Source organism: Choloepus didactylus, chromosome 2 (genome assembly GCF_015220235.1).
Source record: "Choloepus didactylus isolate mChoDid1 chromosome 2, mChoDid1.pri, whole genome shotgun sequence".
Lineage (NCBI taxonomy): Eukaryota > Metazoa > Chordata > Mammalia > Pilosa > Megalonychidae > Choloepus > Choloepus didactylus.
Window position 1 is genome coordinate 220,348,172 of NC_051308.1, and position 8,883 is coordinate 220,357,054.

Sequence of the window (8,883 nt, forward strand, 5' to 3'; positions counted from 1 at the left end):
GATGCACTGAGCTGCTGGTGTCTCATCAGGCAGGCAGGGAGCCCAGCTACGTGCTCAGAGGGAGCAAGGCTGGGTTATGCAGAAAGTGCTGCCTGCCTCAGTTTCCTCATTTGTAAAGAAGGCATAAGGGGAATGGGAGGTTGGGGGCTCTCACTTTCTAGTATTTATGCTTCTCTAATGTTTGAATCCTTTAAAACATGCCTATATTTTTCTTTATGATGAGAAAATAAAGCCCAATGAAAATATAAATGAATAACATGAAGGAACGAGTGCTGATGGGTTGCAGTGAGGGTTAAAGGAGCCGGTCCACTCCTCACCCATGGCTCAGGGTGGGCACATGCTGAGCACACACTGCCTGCAGCTGCCAGGCAACTCTGACTATTGTGGCCGATGATGACCTGGTTGTGGCTGCTGGAAACCAAGGTGCTCAGTAGGGTGTTGGCTGTGCAACCTTGGGCAAGTAGTTTAACCTCTCTGAGTCTGACCTGATTCTTCTATAAAATCAGAACAGCACTGTCTCCAGCCTAGAGGCAGAGGGATGGACTAAAAGACCCTTGTGTGCCATTTCCAATCCCTGAAATCCCTGTTTGTGATTCACCATTGATGTTAATGCTACAGAAGGATGGGAGATGCCAGGAGTGGCCCATTCAGTTTTTCAAGGTTCAATGCCTTCGGTAATTCACTCATTCATTCAGTCAGTCACTCACTCAGTCGGGCATCCAGGAACATTTATTTAGCACTTAGAAGCTACAGCCCAGTCCTCCAGGAACTCAAATTCTGGTGGGCAAGGAACACAGGACCAGAGCAGCCTGGGGCAGTGAGAGTGCTGGTGGCAGGAATGTGTGCGATGTTGCAGGAACTCAGAGCAGGGCCTGTTAGAATCCTGCCTCGGGAGGTTGAGGAAGCTCCCCAGAGCTGTACAACTGTATAGCAGAAGTCACACAGAAGTTATACTGTTATAGCAGAGTTATACAGAGGAGCTGACATTGAACTGAGCTGAGAAGGTGAGTAGGAGTTTGTCAGGTGGAACTTGGTGGGAAGGTCACTCCAGGCAGAGGGGACAGTGTGTGCCAAGCCTTGGCAGGCTTGCAAGTATTTGGCCTGCTCAAGGAAGAGCACACGGTTTGGAAGGGCTGAGGAACAGGATGTATGTTTAAGGGGGGAAGGAAATGAGAGATGAAGCTGGAGAGGCTGGTGTCTGGAGTCCCTTCTCCCCTGTGTTATCCATAAACAGTACCCTACTGGACCTCTTTCCACAGCTGGGCTCAAATCCTAGCCCTGCTCTTGATCCGCTGTGTGACCCTGGGCAAGTGGTTTCACCTATCTGAGCCTCAGTTTCTTCAGCCATAAAACGGGGATAAGATATACCCATAAGCATGTAAAAAGAGTAAAACTCTTATTCATTCATTCATTCATCCATCCACCCAGTCATTCATTCATTTATCTACCCACCCATTCATTAATTCAGCAAGATGGTACTGAGTGGCTGTCCTCTGCCCAGCTCTGTGATAGTCACAGGGACTCAGCAGACAGCAACATAGACCCGCCCCCTCCTTGTGTAACCAGCAGTCTCGTGGGGTCATGGATGTTAAGGAGTCACTAATTATGCATGATTATTGAGTTTAATGGACATAACGAAAGGAATCTAATGGATGGGGTGAATGCTTAGAGCAAGAAGCTGTGATTTTGGTGAGGGGTTCAGTCAGGGAAGGCTGCTCGGAGGAAGTGGCATTTGGCTGAGGTGGAAGCCAGGCAGTGGGTCAGGGAGGGGGCTTTCCACATGGAGGGACCAGTGTATGTGAGGGTCTTGGAGAAGCGGATTGAGGTGTATTTAAGGAATGTCCAGGAGGTCACTGTGGCTGGGGCAGGTGAGCCAGGGGAAGCAACAAGGGGATGAACTCAGGGACGTGGGCAGGGGCCGGGTCACGCAGACTGAGCTGAAAAGAGCAGACTTGTCCTAAAGGCAAGGAGGGTGCTTGGGACCCCCAAGCCTGAACTGGTGACTCACTCTGGGCCCTCAATAACCCATGGCTGTCATGGCCTTGCAGTTGCTGAGATGGTTGCGCTTGTTTCTCTAATGGGACCCCCTGGACATGGCCACACTGGGCAGGCCCATGGGCGAGGAGGCAGCTGCCCATGGAAGAGGCTGGAGCTTCCGCTGAGGAAGGGGCATGCTTTCTCCTTGGGACCCTCCCAACCCGTTTGTCCTCTGCACATCCCCTTCCCTCCCTGATCTTTAGACAATTGCATCACCAGGACCATCACTTTTCGCATCCATAAAAGAAAGGTAATAGCAATTCCTTCTCACAGAATTAAACGAGATAAAGCATAATATGTGCAAAGTATAAAGTAAGCACTCACTCGATAGTTGCCTCATTGTTAGCCAGACAGGCGTTCAGTTCCTACCGGAGCCCTCCCAGGTGCCCCCTCTGCTGCCTCTTCTCCTGGCCTTGGGTCCACCATCACCCACCAGTGGGCTCAGCCCAGCTCCAGCTCTGAGGCCAATTTTAACTTAGTCCTGCGGAATCTGAACAGCTACAGCCCAGCCCCAAGCTCAGCCACAGGCTCAGAGCGTGGCAGGCACTTGACGAACGACAGTAGATGATTTTGTAAGCATGGCGTCCTCCTCCTTGCTGCCTTGTTCTGTGGCCAAACCTTCCCCTGCCCAGGGCTCCTGTCTCCGGGTTCCATCTCTGAGCCTCAGTCCCTATCACCCAAAATACCCCTGTGATGCCGACTGCCCACTTGGATACCCGTTGTCCCTTCCTGCACTCTCTTGTCTGGCAGGACAGCCTTGTCATGTCATCTGGAGCCCCCAGGGCTCATGTGTTCTGCGCTGCAGTTAGCTGGCGCCTGGGCCTTAGGAAACCTCGCCCTCAGCCTGGGAACTGAGCCTCTGCTCCCGATCTCACCCCACCTCCGCCCAGGTGCCCCAGCTGACCGGAGTCCAAGCCTGCCCTGCCCTCCGAGAGAAGGGCCAAGGTTGTGGAGAAGGGGCAGGCTCAGGGGCATCACCTGAGGGACCGCCTGATTTCCTGCATTCTGCCCAGTCTCAGAATGAGGCTGTCCCCGGGAGAAAAACAGAGAAGAAGTAACAGCCATGAGTGATGAAGACAAGGTTCAGAAATTTAAAATAAAACAGAACCGTATGGCCCTTTATAATAGCATAACAAATAATAGAATTCTTAGGAATAACTTTAGTAAGAGATAGGGCAAGACTTACACACTGAAAACTACAAAACTTTGCTGGGATAAATTAAAGATCTAAATAAATGGAGAGACATTTCATGTTCATGGATTGGAAGATTCAGTAGTGTCAAGATAGTGAGTTTCAGCAAATTGATCTACCTATTCAATGCAATCACAAAATTTGAGCAAGCTTTTTTGTAAAAATTCAAAAACTGGCCCTAAAATTAATAGGAAAATTCAAAGGACCAAGAATAGACAAAATAATTTCAAAAAAAGAACAAAGGCAAGGACATAACACTATCCAATTTTAAAACTTGCTATAAAACCACAGTAATCCAGAGAATGTGGCATTGGTGCAAGGATAGGTGATAGATCAGTGGGAAAAAATTGAGTCCAAAAAAAGTCCTTACATTTATGGTTAGCTGATGTTGAGCAGAGGTGCCAAGGCAATCAATGGGGAAAGGATAGTCTTTACAACAAATGATCCTGGGACAATTGGATGTCCAGATGGACTTAAGCCCTCACCTCACACAATACACAAAAATTAACTCAACATGGATCAAATACCTAGATATAAGAACTAGAACCATAAAACTTCTAGAAGAAAATAAATGAGAAAATCTCCTTGACTTATGTTAGGCAGAGTTCTTAGAAATGCCACTAAAAGCATGCGCCATAAAAGAAAAAAGTCAATAAATGACTCTATCAAAATTAAAAACTTTTGTTTCAAAGGACACCATTAAGGAAATGAAAAAATAAGGCACAGTCTGGGAGTAAATATTTGAAAATCATGTATCTGATAAATTACTTATATCCAGAATATATCAAGAGTATTTACAATACAATAATAAGAAGACAATCCAATTTAAAAATGAGCCAAGAACTTGAGTAGGCATTTCACTGAAGAAAATACACAAATAGCTAATTAACTCATGAAAACATGCTCAATGTGCTTGACTAATAACATGAGTCATTAGGGAACTGCAAATTAAAGCCACAATGAGATACCAATACTATCTACTAGAATGCGTATAATTTAAAAAAAAAAAAATTAAAAGACAATGCCCAGTGTTGTTAAGCATATGGAGAAACTTATACTCTCAAATATTGCCAGTGGAAATGTTGAATGGTATAATCATTTTGGAAAACAGTATGACAGATTCTTAAAAATCTAAACATAAACTTCCCATAGAACCCAAAAACTCCACTCCCAGGAATCCCCCCAAGAGAAATAAAAGCATTTGTCTACAAAAAGATTTGTATGCAAACGTTCATAGCAACATTATTCATAATAGCCTAAAAGTGAAAACAACCCAAATGTCCATCAATGGGTGAATGAATACCCAAAATACTGTATATATGTCTGACAGCACACTACTCAGCAATAAAAAGGAATGAATTGCTGATACATGCTACAAAGTGGATAAACCTCAAAAATGTTATGCTAAGAAGCCAGATGCAAGTACTAGATGTAGCATTATTTCAGGTACATGAAATATCAGAAAAGGCAAATTTATAGAGGCAGAAAGCAAATCAGTGAATGCCTAAGACTGCAGGCAAGAGTAGAAAGTAACCGTAAATGGGCACAAGAGAACTTCTTGGGTGCTACAAATGTTCTAAACCTGAATTGTGATGGTCATGATGGTTGCACAACTCTGTAGGTTTGCTAAAATCATTGAATTGTGCACATAAAATGGGCAAACTTTGTTTATAAATTACACTTCAATAAAACTATTTATTAAAAAAATAACTGTATGGATATGCCCCACAAGATCACTACATGAGTAAGACAATAACCAACAAACATAGTTCTCTGCCTTCTCTTTCTCAGCTCTGCCAGCTCTTCTTTTTCTTGTTTCCTTCTGAGAAAAGAAGCAAGAGATGGAGTGCAGCCTTCGCTGTTTGTGCTAGACTTAGCATGAAGGCAAAACTTCCACAGCTCTTAGGATGATGGCAAAACTCCACATGGCCATTTTCTGCCCCTCTCCATCCTCCACCCCCACCCCAATTCCTTGCTTCCAAGCCAAACACACTGGCCTTCTTTTAGGGCCCTATGTTGGCAGGGTCCCTCCCACCTCAGGGCCTTTGCAAGTGCCGTTGCCTCTGCCAGGAACATGTTTCCCCTGCTTCTTGGTTAACTTCTACTCAATTTTCAGACCTGTTGCAAATGTCCTTTCCTCAGGGGAACCTTCTCTGATTTCCCAGGCTGGTTCAAGTTCCTCTGTTAACTCCTATCATAGAGCTTCTACTTTTCTTCTTATACAACTTACGATCAGTAGCAACTTTTCATTTATTTGTGACATCGTTTGATTAATTTTAGTCCAGTCCCCATGAAGTCAGGAACCACGCTCTGCTTTGCTCACCATTGTACCCCAGGCTCCAGCACAGTGCCTGGCACACAGGAGATGCACACTATGTGTTAAATGACTCGCTGAAAGTCAAAATTCTAAACTTCTTAGGATGAAGTAATGATAGCATTCAAAATTTTTGCCAGTTTAAGATGCAATGACTCTTTGCATTATGTAATTATTGTGATCGTGAAGCATTTCATGTGTCAGAGAGCTGTTGACACCTGACCTTTCAGTCTGTCATTTCATCAGTTAAGGGTTTTTGTGGGGGGGTTTCTGTTTCATTTTTCTTCACCTCTTGAGCCAAGCTAATCAAGAAAAAAAAAGAGAAAATATGCAAATCACCAATATCAGAAATGAAAGAAGGATATCACTACTGATCCCATGGACATTTAAAGGATAATAAAGGAATAATGAAGGAACAACTCTATGCATGCAAATTTGATAACTTAGATGAAATGGTTAAATCTTTGAAAGACACAAACTACCAAAACTCACACAAGAAGGAATAGTTCATCTGAATTGTCTTACCTGTTAAAGAAAATTGAATCAATATTCCAAAACTTTCAAAAAAAAAAAAAATGAATGAATGAAAAGGAAGAAACCATTAGACAGATGGTTTCACTGGTGAATTCTACCAACATTTAAGGAAGAAATGTTACCAATTCCCTACAATCTCTTCCAGAAAGTGGAAGCAGGGAACATTTGCTGACTCATTCCATGAGGTCAGCATTACCATAATACCTAAACCAGACAAAACCTTACATGGAAACAATAGGCCCATATCTCTCATGAATATAGATGCAAAAATTATCAACAAAATATTAACAAATTGAATCTAACAATGCATGAAAAGAATTATACACAACAATCAAGTAGATTTATGCAAGGCTAGTTCAACATTTGAAAGTCAAACAATGTAATCCACCATATCAACAGACTAAAAAAGAAAAATTATTTGATTGTATCAACTGATGCAGAAAAAGCATTTGAGAAAATCCAACATCCATTCATGATAAAAACTCTCATCAAACTAGGAATAGAGGGGAATTTCCTCAACTTGATGAAAAAAAAATCTACAAAAAACCTACAGCTAACATCATACTCAATGGTGAGAAATTGGATGCTTTTGCCCTAAGATCAAGAATAAGAGAGAGATGTCCTCTCTCTTCACTCCTATTCAACATTGTACTGGAATTCCTAGATAGAGTAATGAGAGAAGAGAAAGAAATAAAAGGATTACAAATCACAAGGGAAGAAAGAAAACTCTGTTTTGTCATATGAATAAAGATGACATGATTGTCTATTTAGAAAGATCTTCAACAGACTCCTGGAACTAATAAGTGAATATGGTAAGGTTGCAGGATAAAAATTCAAGATATAAAAATCAATTGCTTTCCTATCCACCAACAATGAAAAATTGCAATTTGAAATTAAAAACTCAATACCGTTTATATTAGTATGCAAAATATAGAGTACCTAGGAGTACATCTAACAAAATTGTAATATCTATATGAGGAAAACTATGAGTATAAGATACAGATGAGGAAAACTACAATACTCTGATGAAATAAATCAAAGAAGATCTAAATAAGTGGAAAGATGTTCCATGTTCATGGATAAGAAGACTCAATATTGTTAAGATGTTAGTTCTTCCCAGCTTGGTCTATACATTCAATGCAATCTCAATCAAAATCCCCAAAAGTTATTTTGTGGATATAGACAAAGTGATTCTAATATTTAAATGGAAAGGCAAAAAAAAAAAAAAAAAAAGTTAATACAATACTGAAGAATAACAAAATTGGAGTACTGCCACAACCTGACTACAAGACTTACTATAAAGCTACAATAATCAAAACTCTGTGGTATTGGGGAAAAAATAGAAAATCAATGGAACAGAATTGAGAACCCAGAAATAGACCTACACAAATAGAGTCAACTGAGTTTTGACAAAGGGAAAAGGCAATCCAAAGGAGAAAGGATAGTCTTTTTAACAAAATAGTGCTGGAAAAATTGGACATCCACATGCAAAAAAAAAAAAAAAAATCACAGACCTTACAGCTTTCACAAAAATTAGCTCAAAATTGATCATAAATATAAAATGCAAAACCATAAAGCTGTAACACATAGAGAAAATCTTGGTGACCTTGGTTTGGTGATGTTTATAGATACTACACCAAAGCAAGATACATGAAAAAAATTAATAAATTGGATTTTACTGAAATTAAAAACTTTTTCTCTGAAAAAGACACTGTTAAGAAAATGAAAAAAGAAGACACAGACTGGTAGAAAATATTTGGAAGACACACATCTGATAAAGGACTTGTATCCAAAATATAGAAAGAACTCATAAAACTCAACAATAAGAAAATAAACAACACAATTGAAAAAATGGACCAAAAAAAGCTCAACAGACACAACACCAAGGAAGATATACAGATGGCAAGCAAGCATATTAAAAGATTCTCAACATCAGTTTTCATTAGGGAATTGCAGATTAAAACAAGGAGGTAACACTACTCACCACATCTTAGAGTGGCTTAAATCCAAAAAGCCGACAATACCAATTGATGAGTAGAATGCAGAGCAACAGGAACTCTCATTCATTGCTGGTGGGAACACAAAAGGGTCCAGCCACTTTGGAAAACAGTTTGGCAGATTTTTACGAAACTAAACATAGTCTTACCTTTCGATCCAGCAATCACACTCCCAGCTATCTACCCAACTGGTTAGAAAACTTATGTCCATCCAAAAACCTGCTCACATAATTACAGCACCTTTGTTCATAATGGCTTCACGCTGAAAGCAAACAAGATCTCCCTCAATAGGAGGAAGGGTAAACAAAAATGGTACATCCATAGGGTGGGATGAGGGGGGATGGTTTGGGTGTTCTTTTTTACTTTTATTTTTTATTCTTATTCTGATTCTTTCTGATGTAAAGAAAATGTTCAGAAATAGATTGTGGTGATGAATGCATAACTATATGATCGTACTGTGAACAGTTGATTGTACACCATGGATGATTGTATGGCATATAAATATATTTCAATAAAACTGAATTTAATTAAAAATAAGTAAATAAATAAAATGGTACCTCCATACCATGTAATATTATTCAGCAATAAAAATAAATGAGCTGTTGGGCCATGTGAAGACAAGGATGAATCTTAAAAGCATATGTTCTAGTTTGTTAATGCTGCCGGAATTCAAAACACCAGAGATGGATCAGCCTTTATAAAGGGGGTTTATCTGGTTACAAAGTTACAGTCTTAAGGCCATAAAGCATCTAAGGGAAGTCATCAACAATCAGGTACCTTCACTGGTGGATGGCCAATGGTGTCCAGAA